Source organism: Ixodes scapularis, unplaced genomic scaffold, assembly GCF_016920785.2.
Source record: "Ixodes scapularis isolate PalLabHiFi unplaced genomic scaffold, ASM1692078v2 PGA_scaffold9__187_contigs__length_104089568, whole genome shotgun sequence".
NCBI classification, from domain to species: Eukaryota; Metazoa; Arthropoda; class Arachnida; order Ixodida; family Ixodidae; genus Ixodes; species Ixodes scapularis.
Window position 1 is genome coordinate 75,959,318 of NW_024609884.1, and position 19,325 is coordinate 75,978,642.

A 19,325-nucleotide genomic window follows, 5' to 3' on the forward strand; every position below is an offset into this window, starting at 1 on the left:
CGCGATTCGTTCTTATCGCCTTAATGCCATGATCTGATTGGCTGTGGAGAGAAAATGAGGCGCTCAGGACTCGCCGCGATTGGTTGTCGAGGGCTGTGCGGTCAGTGACTCTATATAGTCGCTGACAGCTAAAGGAACGCAGGATATGGCAAGTCCCGGACATCTTATCACCGCCGTGCAGCCAATGAGACTACGGCCGATAAGAACGCCGATGATCGAATCACAAAGCAAAGGGTGCGAACATCATCACGCGCCCAGTGTTTACTACAAATAATACTAAAAGCGAACATATTGAGAACATAAGGAAAAAATCTCGGAGATAAGGGTAACACAATATTAACTTCAACATCAAATGCTGTATATCCTTGTTTCCTAGATATTTTCTTACTTCGAGGAAACTTTTTTTCGTCTCATTTTTACACGGTAAAAGCATTCGGCTTAACACTTTAAAAAAAAATATGTACGGAAGTGTAACTCTCTAGGAACGTCGGTAAAGGAACTGGATCGCCTCGTAACTTATCCCCAGTTTCGAGTAATTTGATGACCCGACGGAGGTAGAAAATAACCCATGTGTTTTTGACGTTCTCAGTTTTTGAGCGTCGTTTTTTTTTGTTTTTTGTTTTTTTGTATTCTACCAAAGTGAAGTCGACGCTTATCTTTACCAGTGCGGCGGGAGAAAAATAAAATGCATTCCAAGTACTGTAAACGACTTATTTTTTGCGGGCTCAATATTTCGCGATTTAGGTCAAAGCTGAAGTTTTGGCATAATTCGCGGGTTCTAATTTTGGTGACGCGGTGGGATCTCAATATAGATTCCAATGTGTTTACATTTTACCGGAATTGTTCGCGGAACCTATTTTTCGCGAATTGTAGGCGATTCGCGAAGTCGCGAAAATTACGTCGTTTGCAGTCTATACAATAGTTGTTCCAAAAACTTCTCCCCGCCTCTCCATGCGCAGTCTGCTTTCTTTTCGATGCCGAAATCTGAACTATACAAAAAGTTAGTTCTGCCTCCACTACACAGCCATTTCTGGAGATTTATGGCAACTGTTCGTTTTTGCCTGAAAGATAAAACAAAACTTCGCTGGAAACTAACGATGGAAATAGGAAGCATAGATTAGGGCATTTTTTATTATTATTTTTAAAGAACATTTACACGCTCTATCTGCAGATAATCTTGGGACAACAGTCAGGGAAGTAGGACTTGTCAATCTTGACTTCACAACCAGGCCGTGGGCTTGGAACTGGGCCGCAACTGGAAGAGAAAATGCAATAGCAAAATTGCGTCACAAATTACGCCGCCAAACATCGTCTCTATATTTTAATGCGGCATTTAAAAGCAAAAATAGATAAACTTTTACCGATTACCTGCCTTACAATACAAATTTCTAAACCGTATACAACCGCTCAAGTGGATTTATCAAGTGGCTATTTACATCAAAGATTTTTTTTTCCTAAACCGTACCATTTCTATTTTTTTTTAAACTTCGGCTGGTCAGCGTAACATACTTCAGCGTGCAATCCACTTCACTATCCGATTTCTGCGGCGGAGTGCTCGAGCCCCAGCTGTGATGGTATCGGTGACGTACCTCTCGATGGTGACCTCCCTTTTGCGGATGTCGCAGGAGATTTGCTGGCAGGGCGTATGTCTCCTGACCCGACCGTGGGGAATCTCTCGTCCAGCGTACACGCATTTACCTGAATCAAAATGGTGCTAGTGAAATGAGGGGTTACTTACCAGACCACCGAAATTTCATTTCCTCTCGCGCAGCACGCTCGGAGGGCCAATCCCTGCGACTGTCACATTTCATACTTCATTTCAGAGCGAGTCTTTTTCATACTTTCTTTTTTGCCTGGTCACTTATTTATTGATTTTCCGAGAGCTCTGGGGGAAGTTAGATCCTCGTATATATACATTTTTTTTAATGTACGAAGGGAAACTAATTACAAGGTATTCGCGCTAGAAAAGACAAGCGCCTTCGCCTTCGTGCAGAGAGCGGGGAGAGCCGATCACTACGATTCACAAGAGTGGTTAGCCACCCGTCCCCGGGTTCTGGACACCCAGTAACCCCGATCTGGTGAAAAGTGAATTTTAAGTACGAATTTTAGAGCGTAATTTGAGGCTTGTCGTTTGCTGTCATTTCGTGGACTGGGCATACTCTGCGGGGAAGCACGTACGAGCACTTTTAGTGCTTTTTCAGAATTGGCTTTCAGGGCTTTCTATTTTACTCCCACTTTGGCTTCGGCGTCGCACACGTGTACCATTGTTAGACGAAAATAATGATGCATACTAATTGAAGTCATGAAGAACTGTCGTACACTCTGAGATATCTGGAGCGTCTACTTTCCCGCAAAACACTCGAGAGAGCCAATTGCTACAATCAGATCTCCGTGAAGGACAAGGCCAAAAACATGTTTAAACCTTAAAACCAGACTGCCATGTGACACAGAGCATCACGTAAGCACGCGGAAGGACATGCGCGGTGTCACATCGCAGACTTCACTTTTAGACTTAAACATATTTTCGCCTCGTCATTCTCCCTCCGTAAATTGAAAATTTCCGCTCTCCCAAGCACTTCGCCAGAAAGTAGACGCACCCCATTTCTTAGTGAGTATAGTCTTGGGCAGTTTTTGCAGTTCGTAGCTGCAAATTAGCTCTGGTATCCGAGTTTACCGTACGTGCTTCCGCAGGTAAGGAGACGAGTCCGACTTATGTGCCGGAGAGCATGTCCATCACGCCCAAAGCCCGCGGCACCCCATATACGCGCTGCGTTCACCGAGCCCGTTCCCACACGCCAGCAGCGAATACAAATGGAGGCGCTCGCATAAAACTTGTCACATTCAAGACACTCAAATGGGTGGCTTCGAGGCACTGTGTCGCAAAACAGAGCAGCAACAAAACAGGCTAACTATACAAGACGTTCAAACAAAGGCCTCGTTATGTGAAGCCTATGACACTGCGAGCCCAAGGCCAATACAAAACTGTGACGGAAACATGCAAGTCAACCTTTCGAAGGTAGTCTATGTATTTTTATGCAAGAGTCAGTATAACACTGACTCTTGCATAAAATGCATAGCCTCTCTTCGAAAGGTTGGCCATGTTTCCGCCACAGTTTTGTATTGGCCTCGGACTCGCAGTTTCATAGACCTGTGCTTTTCCAGATTAATGAACTTTCCCACCTGTGAACGTGTTTATATATAAGACCGGTTTTCTTGCGCTTCCGCCCAACGTTCCTCACACTTAAGGATAGTTCAGACATTCGCGTTTTAGTGTGACCAACTGCGTTACGGCCGCTCATGACTGCTTACAACGAGATGGTTGCTCCGACAGCCGAGGTTCACGCAACCCGTCCTAGTCAAACGCCATTATATGAACCAGCCTTTGCTCAGCTGAACGGAAACTCCGGAGCAAACGGAGCACCAACTTCACTGTGAGTTATAAGTTATATCTCATGCAGTCTGACGGCTGCTTTCTAAACTATTTAAAGTCAGTGGAACATTGACTAGATCTCCTTGTAGAGCACGCAGTATAGACCTGCAACCTACATTAAATAGATCGCTTATTTCTTTTCGTCGCAGACCTTCAAATCCTGTATTCTATTAGCTCGGCAAACAAGTGGGAGCGGGAACCGCCGCTTCAACTGTAATTTCGGTATGTTCTTCCGCTAGTGTGCAGTGTTTCTTCAGAAATGGATATCTGGAGACCACAGTAACAAGCGTCTTACCGTTCTTAATGTTCACTCTTTTCTTCGACACCTCCGCGCTTGTGAAGGCCGCGAGCACGAGCACAAGCAAGAGCGTCCTGGTGTCCATGACTGACTAATCCCAGTATCCTTCCAAACTGCGGAGCGACGACTGAAGTCATTTAAATACCTATCGGACTGCTGCTATCACGTGACTCCTCGTCGCCCTGTCATTGGACAGGCAGTGTGGGTACGATGGACTGCCAATGACCCTTGTCGGGAACCTGGAATGGACACGCGTCAAGGTCACGGGGAAAGTGAAAAGCCGACGAAGCTGGACCTTGTTTAACCTGGGCTTCCTGGGGAGGATGGTTGCCGGGTGAACTTGTTCTGCGAGTATACAACATGCTGCGGTGGTTTTAAAACACTAAAAGTTCGTTGGTCGCTGCCCGCCGGGACCCAGCGAATTTCTTGTGCCCACCCTTTCCACGGGATGCTCAGACTGGAAGTCTGACCTTGGAGATGTTGTTCACCCCACCGGTTGGATTTGCTGTCACTGCGAGAGGCGTGCCGCTTATTTACCTCTCTGGGGCAAAGAAACAAGAATTCTCAAGTGTAAGCCTTGTGAATTACATGAAATAGTTAGACGAAGTAGCGTCGACAGTAAGAAGAAGCAGGGTTTTTTCATGTTTTGTTATTTTCATGTTACCTATTGCAAGTCCATTCGGCCGAAACTTTTCAGCTCTATACGGAGAGCGCTTTGAAACGGGGGACCCGTTTAGAATATGTACGAATGGCGTTCATAAAGTTCGCGTTGAAAGCTGCAAAAAGAAAGGGGAAAAAAGATAATTTTTGAACATTATCGGTTTGGGGCAAGCCCACGTCCCTGTAGTCTCGACAAGTTCAAAATGTTTCCCACAATGCCCAATGATTTGCGCACGTCCAATTATTCGCGCACCATGACGGTCCACAACCCCTGGTTCCGCGATGGCTCACGCGCATGCAATAAACATCTCCAAAAGGAACCTGCAACAGAAATGACGCAGATTTACCAAGCCGACCATGACGACTTTGATTGCCTGATCACCATGAATGAGTGTTGAGTGTACCATTACGACCCTAAGACAAAGAAACAAAGCGAACATTGGAAACACGCGGATTGAACACCACCACAGAAGGTGAAAGCGGAATCGTAATCGGGGAAGGTAACGATTAGCCTTTCTGGAACTTCCATGATGTACTTACACCTGACGAACCAGGCTCGTAAGCTTGAAGGGACATTCTAACTAGGTTACGGAAGGTCATCAATCGTCGCGGAAAACTGACCAAGGGAGTACGTTCGTTTGCCACAATAACGCACCGGTGACGGATATGTGACTACTTAGGCTATGATATTCTGCCTCTGCCCCTACTCTATTCACCCGCCCTGGCACCCAGTGTCTTCCGCCTTTTTCCTCTCACGAAAAACCCAGGTGCTTGTTTCGACTCTTCTGCCGTGCTTTTTAATGGGCCGAAAGAGAACAAGAAGTTCGAAATAAGGACTAAACGCAAAAAAATTGTCAGTTAATCAAACGGTATGGGTCGAGGCTGATGAACAAATGTACCCTGCACTTCCCCGATCAGTTCTCAAGGTTATAATAAATAACTTAAGTACATACAGGCCTGACGAACATATTGTCCGTGACACCACCTTAAAGAAGCACTTTTTATCGCTAAATCGGGGAAGAAATTCGTCGGTGATCATTATAGGATGATTCGGTAAGTTAAGCGATTCATTTCACAGCTCTACTTTCCACATATTTCTTTATTTTTCGCTCCCTGGCAAATTTCATATGATTTATTTATTTAACAATACTGCAGAACACCCAAGGGGTCCAAGCAGGAGAGGTACGTGAACTGGTTTAAAATCCGTCTCCTGAAATAATGAAGTCTTAGGCCACTTCAATTTCACCTACTGCGACATAAAAGAGTTCCTCGCCGATATAGTGCCATATATCTAGCGGTCGATCTTCTCTATACAGCAGCATAACTTAAGCGGTCAATCTTCTGTATATGTCCTGACTTTTGTCAGACAATATTTCGTATCGCACCAAAATAAAGTTTCGTGATGAGTTGTGTTGGACCTGTAATGTTCCCAATAACTACGAAATCGAAATCGTGTAACACTTCAACCGATTCAAACTGAGCTAACTTAGGAAAGGGCGGGGGGAGATTTCATGAAGAAAGCGACCTACGTCCCAAGTAGCACAGTTCCTCGGCCCATGCTTGGGCCAGACTGGCGCGAGCTAGAGCCAACTTGACTTACGCCTGACTCAAGCTTCCGCCAAACTGGCCCAAGTAGGTGTATGAGCCGGGGTGCTGCTAGGGACACCAACTTTGTTTAGAAAGAAGTGTTCAGGTTTTCTTAAGATGACAAATATTAGGTAAAACAAAAATAAAATCCGCAACGTTTTGCCCGTGACGTCAAAACTCACAGGATCCCCCCCCCCCCCCCCCCCCCCCCTTTCCCCTCCCTCCAAGCCTGACCTATAAATCCGCCCCTGGCTATCTGAGGTGGAGACGTGACAGATGCAATGCCAATCAAGTTTATTCTCTCTCTCTCTCTCTTTCTCTGGAAACCGTCGTCAGCTTTTGTATATCGTATGGTGCAGGCATCTCAAGTGCCTCAAATCGCTGTCGTCAATATTTCAGAAAGAGACAATCCTCGGCAATCTTTCGTCGTGATATTTGTTATCTTCAAGCTTCTATAATATATATTTTGTATAAATTCTCAAATTTCACTCCTAATATTTGAACGATCGCTCTTTCGGAGCGAAATCAGGTCCCAAATATTTCTCCATAATAACACCCTTCGCAATGGTTTTGTGGGAGCAGTGACGCCACACGTTTGGTGTGGATTTGTGCACCAAATGTTCGATCTGATTCTCAGAAAATGCTGCTAACTTTTCCCTGCCGTTAAATAACACCTCCTCTTTATTCGTCGTTTTTTTTTTTTTTTTTTTTTGGGGGGGGGGGGGGGGGTTTATGATAGTTTTAAGCTAAGTCAAAACCCAGGAATTCCGAAATATATATATATACTTCTTTTGTATTGTGTAGGTACATGAATTTAAAGTTTTTCTTCGGGGGCTCACCGCAAATCCGAAACTGCCTGTGCGAAGGGACGGCAACAGTGTTACTTCGCTGCCATGCGACGTCACGTTCGTACTGCGGAACATCGGCGTGCTCAGTTGCGCAAGTATTTTTTAAAACGAGGGCAAGTCGCTCATATTCTACTGCGTTGCATTATGGATATACAGTATCTGTAATAAATCCATTAATGCTAATCATAAAGTTGACGACCGAAAAGCGAGTTCGACCACACAGAATTATAAACGGAAGTTTATTGTTGGCGCAGTGGGTGCAGCTTATTGTGGATGCATCGCTTCTAGATATTGTTTTTTCTCCTGGACAAAAAAAAAAATTATAATCCATATGTTATCTGAAATCAGATTAAGAAGTTAATACTGCTGCGTCCCACGATCAGACTGCAGCACGGCAACAGCGACATTACAACCTTATCCTTCTATATCTCATTGTTTGCGGAAAAACCAGCGAAAGCCAGCAACCCTAAATCCCGTTTGTTGCTAGCCGGCCTAAAGTGATAAGAACAGAGCTTCTATTTGGCGCTTGGAGTCCACGACATTCCGGAGTCTATCCAGTGAACGGCAACCCGCAACAGCACAAAAGGGCGAGAACAGAACGGGGAGACACACATGAGAGACAGACATATAGGTGTCGGTTCTTGATCGGTATCCAAGTGTGAGAAGGCACGGAGACGCAGCACTTCGGTGTGCGAAGGCATGCTTTTTGATCACGCTGGGGGCCTGACGACGAGATTTGCATTCGACGTGTTGTGCCTTTTTCCTGCGGTGCTGCGCTTTCGTAAAAATTTTCCACGGGTTCTCAAAGGCAGCTATGACCCTTTACAGAAGGTTTTCAAGAAACTACTTCGGCGAACGACGGCGAACGAGTGGAAAACGTGCCTTTCAAGTTTCAGCATCCATGCAGCCGCCCGGCCTCTGCAACGGTTCACCCGGCCGACTTTACGCAGGTTCAAGATAGCCGATTCGGAACATTCGGTGGCCGCACTTGCGTTGCAGCGACCAAGCGGGGAAGCCCGATCCAGCAAATTGTCATATAGATCAGTGGATGAACCCCACTAGTATGCTGGCTGGAAGGGGAAGTGCAACGGGCAGGAGCGAGAGGCTGGCGAGCGGCAGGCGAGCTACGGCCGGCCAGCCGTGCGTAGATATGTGGCTAGCGCTGCGTGATATTTTATCGCTTGTTATATCCTCAAAACAGGAATGCCTTGCCTGATATCGTTATATTAGACAAGGGAATCTTAAACATCCTTCTGATTAACAATGTTAAGACTGCACACGCCCCGGACGGTATTCATAACGAATTTTTGAAAAGATATGCCGAACGGTGTTCTACATACTTGGCTGCCATATTCCGATGTTCAGTAAGAACTGCCACTGTCCCTGCGGGGTGGAAAGTTTCCAAAGTAATACCGGTACCAAACCGGGTGATTCTAAAATGATTTCCAGTTATCGCCATGTTTCTCTTAAGAGTGCGTGTAGTAAAATTCTAGAGTATGTGCGTTCAAGCACGCATCGTCATACCTTGAATCTAACAATTTTTTTTACCAACGTTCAGCGTGGAATTCGGAAGAAAGTGTCCACAATTACGCAACTATAGTCGAGCTAGTTCACGAGTTTGCCTCTTCTATTAACGAACGGGGACAGATCGACGTACTTTATTTAAACTTCTCGAAAGCTTTCGATCGCGTATCCCACGAAAGGTTGTTAAACAAACTGCGCACAACTTTGAAAAACGATCAAATATCAAACTGCATTCAGGATTATCTGTCTCATCGGCGACAATATGTGCAGCTGAAGACCTCACGCTCTTCCCTAGCTTATATAATAATATTAATTCCTTTATTTTTCCAACAAAAAGTTGAAAGGTGACCAGGGAAAAAAGCTGTAAAAACAGCTTGACTGGCACCTAGCCACCCCTAACAAGCAGTCGCAAAGCAAGCACCAGAGGAATTGTACAACGAAACTTTACAAAATCATAAACATAAATGAAAAATCGTCACACAAAAGAAACAGCGTTTAACAAAGCAAAAAAGCAATAACACATTGAATCAACACACACACAGTGCATTCAAACTAAGCGCCACAGAAATCAGCGCTCATTGTTGATAACAAAGTTTGAAATAAAATATGCCCTTAAAATGCTTACCGATGTACTGTTGATAACTATATCTTGCCTAGTCAGCTGATTAAGGATATTTGGTAAAGTATATGCCATAGTTTGATTGGCGTAATTAGTTCTAGAAAATGGTACTTCCCAGGGTTCCTTAGCCCGTGTTGGATACGTATACACTTTTTGTTTTAGGTTCGCTAGGTTTTCTAGGTGACGCTGGGGTAGATTTTTTTCCACAATATATTTTGCACATAAACGATATTTGTATAAATCAAAAACTTTTATTATACCAAGTTGACCAAACATATCACTAACCGGATATTCAATGTCAACATTACATATACTTCTTAGTATCTTTTTTTTGCAACAGGTATATTTTCTGGAGGTTGGTATAGGTTGCGGTGCCCCATATGAGATGACCATAATATGTGAATAGAATAATTAATTATATAAAATTAACTTCGTTTTGAGTGGTAAGATGTGTTTATTACGATATAAAATACCGGCTATACTAGATAACTTAGATATAATATAATTGATATGATCATCCCATGATAGGTTTTCAGGTGTCTCTGGTGTCTTTCTTCAGGTGTCCCGCAGGGTTCAGTGCTCGGGTCATTGTTGTTTTTAATATCCAATAATGACATTCAAACTGGAGCTCCGGCCAAGTTGCGACTGTTTGAAGATGGGTGTATTTTTTTCATGAAATTAAGAGTTCCTCCGACTGCGACATGCTTCATTGTCCTTTGGAAAAGATTCATATGTGGTGCAACGATTGGCAAATGTCACTTAATCTTACTCAAACTGTGCGTATGTCCAGCGGCGTACCAACTTGTTTTTCAGTGGGGGGGGGGGGGCAAGCGAGACCCCCCCCCCCCCCCCCAGGGCCGGAGGGTGGTACATTTGGTATCCCTTGGGCGCCGCCGGCTAGTGTTTGACCTGCCCAGTGGCGGCTGTTTCAGGGGGGTGGGGGGGGGGGGGGGGGCAAACCACATGCCTTGCCCCCCCACTTTGAGAACTGGGGAAGGGGGGCAAGCCCCCCCCCCCCCCCCCCCCGGGGCCCGGGGTTGGTACGCCCATGCGTATGTCCATCACTCGAAAATAGGATCCTATATTTACTTTAACTGTGCTGTCGGCAGTCATCATTTGCCTAGAGCAGTGATTTTTAAATGGGGGTCCGCGGACCATTTGGGGTCCGCGAAGGCATCCTAGGGGTCCGCGAAGCCCTGCCTCCCGGCAATAAAAGTTGTATTTATTTCAGATTGAGAAGAAACGTCCCAACTTTCAAATGAATTTTCTTGTGTGTTTGCCTATGAGAGGTGTCTACTTCACACTACCCTTATTTATATCCATTTATTAAATCATTATCACAATTAACCTATACATTCCCCTTCCCCTCAATATAAACAGGGTCCTCCATCATCTCCCCCGATCTAGAAGGGGTCCGCGCAACATCAACGGTTGAGAACCACTGGCCTAGAGTGTCCTCCTATAAGTACCTCGATGCCACTATTGGCCAAATTGTTGCTAGAGCAATAAATAAACTTGTACTTTTGCGCAGAAATTTTAAACATGGATCATATGATACTAAGTTGATGTTACTTAAAATGTTTTTTTAGACCCATTCTAGAGTACGCCAGCAGTGTCTACGACCCTCACACGACTTGTAACATAGCTGATTTAGGAAGAGTTCAGAGGCTTGCAGTGTGTTTTATTTATAATATGTATTCTTTCTATGTATCGTCCACAGAGTTGTGTTATAGAGCAGGACTCGAAACGTTACAGGAAATGCAACAAAATCGGCTGAAATTGCTTTATTTAATTGCTAACAATGATCTGGAAATAGACAAAAATCAATAGATTGAATTTTTTTTTTGCCCCAGAGTAACCACATATTTACATCAGAAGACACCGAAACAATATAACTATAAAAATGAATAATTTAAATATTCCTTCTTTCCAAGAGCAGTAACTGAGAGGAATAACCTGCCACCCAATGTCGTTAGTGCAGCCACCTATTCTGATTTTCGTGATGTTCTTTGTCAATGGGTGTACCGTGAAATATTTGTATTTACGTGTTATCCACTACTGCTACGACCTCGAAAGAAATTAGCAGTATGAATTAAAAAAGAAGGCTAATAATTTCTTTTTTTCTTTTTTGAGGAGGGGGGAGAAAGAGAGAGAGAGAGAGATAGGGAGAGAACGGCATGTACTGAAGTTCTGTTACTCAACGAAAACGGAAAAAAAAAAAAAAATCTGCTTTCCACTTACGTTTAGAACATACGCTCTGCCCGCAGCGCGTGCGTTGGAAGGTCACATAACTTTATCTTTTGACTCAGGTTTCCGCAATGTATAAGCATATGAATTGCGCAAACCGCAATGCAAAAGTATATGAATGTTTTTGTCTTCGTCTCTCAACTATATGAATTGCGCACGTTTCACCTTTTAAACGTGTCGTACACCTAAATTCCGCGATAAACAATTCACGATGAAAATTGCACTATGGAAATTTCGGAGACCGCTTGGGGCGCTGCTGCAAGCAGGCGAGTCAGTGGTCCCCAAAATTTTCATCGCGCCTCGCGCCCCTCTCTACTCATACGGCGCCCGTCACACTTCCTCTTCTAGCCACCGCACCACTACCAAGAGACGTCAGGTGTCCTCAGAGTGGTGCGAAAATTAGCATAACGGGCCATGCTCCGAACTGTTATTATCGAAGAACAGTGGCGTCGCTAGGTCATCCCTCATCCGGGGCCCTTAGGTCTTTCGTTTCTAAATAAATAAAATTAGAGTCGCTTTCGTTTTTTTCTTTTTTTCAAATTCTTTATTTGCGACGCACCAGGTTTCCAAATTTGGTAAAGCGGCTGCGTAAAGTGAAACGCGGCGGTCGGATCACGTGGACGCGCTCCTTTGCGTGTGCAGTTAATCCAGTGTCACCAAAATGTACGCAATATTTCGGACATGACAGCTCGGAGAGACGCGCCGCAGGACGCACGCAACATCCTTTTAGCCTCGCAAATCTCATTCTCCGCGAAGTACGCTTTTATGCACGTTGCGGTCATCCTAAGAATGCGGTTAGGTCACATGCTATAGCCGCCGATTGGATTCCCGCAAAGCAGACTTCGTTTCAAGTTCGAAAACGAAACCAGATCGACGGACTTCCAGTCGACTCTTCCCATTCAAGCACAAGGTACGAAAGAGCTAGTGCGCCTAGATTTCAGAGTATTTCCCACTGTTCGATCGAGGTCACGTGCTTTACGCACCGCGTTCGCACTAGAAGCTGCAAGGAGGTAAAGAAAGGGTGTCGCTTGCAGACGACTCCGCATCTCTACCCGCTTTCTTTCTCGCCACGCGACGCCGCAACGCATGCGCACATGAGACCTATCGGCGGAGGAGACGTCCGTCTTTAAATTGCAAACGCCCTCCATAGTTTGATTTGCACCCTCTCTTAAATCTAGGCTCTGTCGATATACACTTTTCTACCCTTCCATCTGGTGCGCGCAGAAGGTACTGTATACGAAGAACCTGTCTTCTCGTTGCCCTCATGCTTCATAGATGGCGATACTATGTCTTGTCCGGCCAGCTCGGCAAAGCTCTTTAAATCCTGAATTTCAGCATCTCTCGGAATGAGTGCCGAGCCACTGCGCTCGGCGTTTTGGTCCTGTGAGGCATTGGCCTACATTTCGCCCTCTTGTATTGCGTTTTTTTTTTTTTTTTTTTTCTCTCTAAAGGACATTTAGACTTCCCGTTTTGGTTTTTCCTCCCGCGAAAAGAATGGGTTCGAACGAGCTGAAGCCTCTTGGTCCATGAAGGCGTCTCGCATCTCGACATGTCGACACTGCTGTCCCGTGATCGATGTATGGAGTGCGTGTCTAGGAGGCTTTTTTGTCGCCATCTTCGGGGCAATATTATTATTATTATTATTATCTTTTGATAAAGTTGAAAAAGTGCCTTCGTCATTATGCTTGTGAAAGCTAATTATTGCGCTATTTTCGTTTTGACTTGAATTGGGAGGTTGGTTAGCCGAAGCTTATGATCGGGTGTTTGCTTCTATGTGCGTTCTTCGTTTTGTTCTCGCTTATGCATACTTGTTTTTGGATTTACCTTGCGAGTCTGGTTAGCAGAAGCCTTGTTTACCTGTTTGTTTATTTATGTGCTCTTTTTTTCGCCTATGCGAATTTGCTGGGTTCAGTCCTACAAGCCATCGTCGGCTTAGACGCACCCGTCATTTGACGTACCGAAAGCGTTGTGTGAATAAAAAGATTATTGTTATTATTATTATTATTATTATTATTATTATTATTATTATTTATCTATTTATTTCACCCATCATAGCAGAATGAGTTTTATGATTATGGGTATATCAAGGCCAAAAATAGGCTTGTGTGATAACACCACAACAAAAGAAAAGGGAGGAACAAAAGGAAAAAGAAAGAGAAAATGAGCACAGATAAGTATATATACACTTCATAAGTACTATTAGAGAAAACAGTCCGAGGAAGTAAAGAAATTCACCGAGAAAAAAAAGAAAAAAAAAGAAAGACAATGAAGATAGAAAAGAAAAAGGAAAATAATAAAGAGAGAAAGAAAAAAAAGTTAACACAGAGGGAAAAAATGGCAGGCGACATATGGACAAGACCACGCTGAAAAAAAAAAAATACACATAAATAAATATTAACTGTACACAAACATATTTTGGACAAAAATAAATTTGAAACAGAAAACAAAATAGGAACAAAGAATATGCAAAAAAATAAAAGTACGGTAACGTCATCAGACATATTGGGAAAAGCAAAAGGCCGGAGCAAAAAAAAAAGTAATATAGACAAGAAAAGTGCATATAGTAGCACTAATATAGTGTAATACCCCATTCCCACGACCGTAAAGGTATATTCACTAAGGGAGCTTCCAGAAATATGGAAATATTCGATAGTCGTCCCGATTTTCAAGTCAGGTAATTCTTGTGATGTTAGTAATTATCGTCCTGTTTCCCTTCTCAATACATTTTCAAATGTTTCTGAGAAGCTGGTGTAAAATCGTTTGTATAATTATTTTAAACGAAAGTTTGTTCTTGTATAGCACGGTTTCGTCAAAGGCAGATAGATATCCGTCGAGACAAATCTGTGCACATTTTTAAATTTTGCTTTTCCAATTATTCAGTGTCGGGGCCAAGTAAACACAATATATCTGGATATGTTCAAAGCCTTTGATAAGGTCAATCATGAGTTGTTATTGTTTAAACTCAGGGGCTATGGCCTCAGTCCTGAGTACAATACCTGGTTTAGGAGTTATCTTCATAAAAGGCAGAACTGTGTAAGGGTATCTGGCTTCTTGTCTCGTCCATTCATTTCTATGTTAGGAGTGCCTCAGGGCTCAAACTTTGGGCTTTTGTTGTTTCTTATGTTTATAAATGATTTGGTGTCGTCCGTAAAACACTCTCAATCACTTATGTCCGCAGATGACGTGAAGTTGTTTCGGGAGGTCACCTCAATCACTGACAGTACTTTGCTGCATGACGATCTTCGTTCAGTGGTAGAATGGTGCAGTTCTAACAATCTTTTCTTGAATCCACGTGAAACAAAAGTCATATCTCTGCCGAGAAAGCGTCACAATTTATCCTATGTATATGTTCTGGAAAATGAAACGATCTGTCGGACCACGCAGATGCGAGACCTAGGTGTTCTTGTGGACGACCACCTTTCTTTCCTTTCTCATGTAAACTCCATTATTAGCCAGTCATTACGCACGCTAGGAATAATGTATCGCTTAACTAGACCATTTATCACTCATCACTGTCTTTTGAGATTATATAGTACCCATGTGCGTTCGAAACTAGAATTTTCATCTGTAGTGTGGAACTGCATATCTATAACAGCAAGTGAAAGTATAAAACATGTACAAAACCAATTTGTGCGCATCATTTACGACAGATATTTTAGAAGAAAGTGTTTTTATGAATATAATTCGATTTTAGCAAAATTTACATTGGGCACCTTATGTAAAAGGATGTCCAGTTTTTACATAGGCTAATTCATAATGCAATAGACAGCCCTACTTTCCTCACATGTGTTCACTTTCGCATTCCACTTAGAGCGAACTCTAGAAATCCTAGAGTATTTTACCCAGACCTCATTCGAAACGCATCACCGGTTACGCGTTTCCAGCATATTTTTAAACACGCAATTTACTGACGTCAATATTTTTAGTACAAACCTGTCTTTTGGAGAACGATCATTTTGATGCATGTGTTTTTAATTGGGATATATACACGTTTGTGTGCTTGCATGTTGTTTTTTCACAACTCTTTATTTTGTCAACTCTGTATTTTGTATGTATTTCAAGTGTGTGTGCTTAACCCAGTAGGCTTTCGAGCTGTTGGTTAGCACAAGGGAAAAATAAACATTGAGTGATTGATTGATTGTTTGATTGATTGATTTATTGATTTATTGATTGATTATCTGCGGCCAATGAATTCATGATCTTCCGCGCGTGGCATGTGCTCGCGACTCAAGAGCACGGGCTGATTCGCCGAATGCAAAGGGACCTTTGTGAAAGGTAGCTTTATGCTGGCCGTGTGAATGGGGCATTAGAAGAAATTATTAAAAATATGGCTACAATATTGTAAAAGAGGAGAAAAAAATACGAGACAAAATACGTAAGGTAATCTAGGAAAGAAATATCCCTTCAAATTCCCCATGCACATACTGGGATCAGGAACTAACTGATACTAGAATCAATACACTTGAGTTTGTTCTTGAGTGTTCTCAGTGAAGTAACATCCAGCATTGAATCCGGGAGAGCGTTGAATATACGTGGAACATAGTAGTCGCGCCTGCATTTGCTGTAGTGAGTCGAGCAACGTGGCACAACCAAACGAGCTGTGCGTCGCAATATGCGAAACGGAAGTAGTGGTGCTTCGAAATCGTTATTTCAAACCCTGCGAATTACAACGGTCTGACGATAAAGTGAACGGAGGTTTGATAATTGGAGAGTTTTCAAACATCGTCATTGGTTGATCAATGGGAATTATATACGACGCCAGAAAGTATTCCCTTAATTAAGTAGAGTGTTAACTTTGACCTGCCAGCAACCAGAACAATTTCCAAGAACGGTTACGCCGTAGCGAAGGAAACAATACGCTCGCGCATGAGGGTTTAACAGCCGTACACCAACTGGAATAAACATTATAAAGCATACAGGATACTGTTCTCAGTTTGCTACATATGTATGACAGGTGAGTGTTCCATGACATATCGAAATCAAAACAAATGCCAAATATTTAGCGTGATTTACATATTCGATCCCCCCGGTGCGCGGTTACAGGAATCACAAACAGAGGGGTGAAGAACGAAACTGTTGTTACCAGTGTGGCTTCCGAGAGGGTCATTAAAGCAAGCCAGCTTTGTTTTGGACCTGTTTATGTCTAGCATGTTGTCAAGCCAATCCATTATATAAGTAGCGTTATTTTCGAGCATATTGACCGAATCATGAAGGTTAATGTGACACGAGACAAGGAGGGTGTCATCGCCATATTGGTAGATCTTTAATAATAATTGGGGATGGTGTGGATATTGATACAGCGTGTAGTCGGTCTGCCATTTCAAAGTTGCCACGACTCATTCGCTGAAGAGAAGCAATTCAGTCAGTGCTGTACGACCGCTAACCTGGGGTCTTTAACGCGCACCACGCAGTAGTGAAACACGACCGCACGCCGGTACGATGCTTATCCAGATCGAAACGGGGAGGGGTGGGGATTGAACCTAGGATCCCTGGATTTAGAACAGTGGTCATACATGTAATGAACACAAATATTGAAAAATAGAGGCGATAAAACCGATCCCTGAGGCAACCCCGCCTTTAGTGAAAGACGAGAGCTTCTGAAACCCCCATAAATACAAGTTGAGAGCGATGAGAAAGTTTTCTAGCAAAGAATATAAATGTTAGCGAAAACCAAGGCAATGTAATTTGCTTAGAAGCAAGGGTGGCTAACTGTTTCGAAAGCTTTAGAAACGTCAAGAAAAAGTGCGCATGCGAACATATTGTTATCAAATGTTGAATATAAGTAATCAGAGAAGTCATCAAGGGCCGATTGTGTGCCTTTTCCAGCTATGAAACCGTACTGCCTGGACAAAAATATTTCATGCGTACACAAAAAAAAAAAGAAAGAACATACATTGATTCTTAAGGATTTTGCTTAAATTTGGTAATATGGACATAGGACGATAATTTCCGATTTTATATCGAGCGTCTCCTTTGAAAAGCGGTCCACAATGGCGATTTATAGATCATCACGTATGTGACCAAAAGTAATAAAGCGATTCAGCATACCTAGAAGAATATCCTTAATTCGTACAAAATACCACTGCAGATCAGCTCAAATGCCATGAGCACCGGCTGACTTGCTTGCTTTGAAACTAAACAGCAAAGAATGGAGATCAATATCATTTAAAGATGGAAGAAAAGCTGACTTTAAAAATGCAGAATGCAAAGTGCACGAGTTTTTCACATGGTCCTTAGATACTCCAGAATATCTAGCGAAGAAGTTGTTGAAGTTGTCTGCTAGTGGTGATGTAAGTGAACCAAAATTTCTTTCAAGAACTTGATCAATGGAACGTTCAGCAGCTGTGCCTTGGAAGTGATTAATCACTGACCAGGTTTTGGCCGAGCTAAACCTTGATTCCTGAAATTTTGATTTCAAATATTGGCGCTTTGCAGAGAGATATACTGCGTTTACTTTATTTATAACCTGCCTAAACTCACTTCGCAGCTCGTTGTTATTGCGACACTTTCAACATCAACACCGCAGAAGGTCCTTTTCTTTGATTAGCTTAAGGATATTAGAGCTGAGCCATTGATAATGAGGTCTACGCTTTTTCAAAATAACTTCGTGTAGCAACTTCAGTGAAATGGTTAAAAACCTGCACAATGTGAATATACGCTGGTAGTGCTAACTGAACCTAGAAATCCTTCCCAATCAGGCGAAGCAACCGATTTGTCGAACAAAACAATGGCAATAATCTGAACTGGCCTTGAAACTCTAGAGTCAGGGCTGAGCGCGGAACTTTGTGTTAGTCGACATCCCCAAGTAATGATCGGCTAACGCTTCAAGGATCACAGCAGGTTCAACACGATCATTTGGCATTCGTAGGCAAATATGATCAATGCACGATGAAATTAAATTTGTTCCTATAAACTCCTTTCGAGTTGACGAAGAAATTATACATTCGAAATCAGCATTAGATAAAATATTCACGTAGTCACATACGATAGGGGACGTTGTGTTCAATATATCGATATTAAAGTCGCCTGCTTAACAAAGATGGTGCATGGAGGAAAAAGCAGAGAGAGTTGCCTTCAGCTCACCAAGAAACATCCTTGCACTTTCTGCGGGAGGTCTATAGAAACAAATGAGGGAGACAGATAAGAATGCATTATCGAGTTTTAAGAAAAGGACCTCGGTGTGAGAAAAGACCTAGTCCATGCGACAGACTATAGATATTATATATAACTCCGAGCATAGCACCTCCGCAAGTACAGATCTCTGACTGATTATATATATATATATATATATATATATATATATATATATATATATATATATATATATATATATATATATATATATATATATAAAACTGAGAAGAAAAAAACCCTTAGTGAAAACAGCAACAACGGACGATTTAATCTTCGACGTTTCGGCCGGAGTCCGGCCTTCGTCAGGAAGAACTTTTACAGATGAACGCGGGTGGTATTTATACAATGCTACGGTCGAGTCCAAATTTCGGAGGGGTGACGGTTGAAGCTTTCGAGAGGGGGAAGCGTAGGGCAGTTCTTATCCGGGTGAAGAAGCTTGACGGTCGGTGCCAAGTTTCAAGGACGGCGGGATGACGGTTGTAGCTTCTTGAGAGGGGGCGCAGGGTGTTTTTTTATATATATATATATCGGGTGTTTTTTTTAAGCTTAACAGAATTGTTTTAAAAAAGCCGTGAAAGTTACACTTATGCCGCTTGTCGAGGTGAGTTATACGGCCAGGGTGACATATTATAGGGCATGAATATAGTAACGATCAGTCGCCTAATTAATTAAAATTTGTTAATTAACATTCGAATTAATGAAAATAGACATAAGGTTCCAATGAGAAACTTGCTCAGCGTCGTTGAAAACTACTAAATCAGTCATTTTCAGAAAGACTTTCGGCGCGTGAGAAGCGTAGTATTGTACTAAAGTTACCACTCGTGGAGCAGGTACAAGGCTGGGGCTAGATAAGAGACGGAAAAATCGCGCGGGGCGCCTTATCGCAGCAGCTAGCTTTGTACCTGCTCCACGAGTGGTAACTTTAGTGCACTACTACACTTCTCACGCGCTCAAAGTCTTGCTGACAATGACTGATTT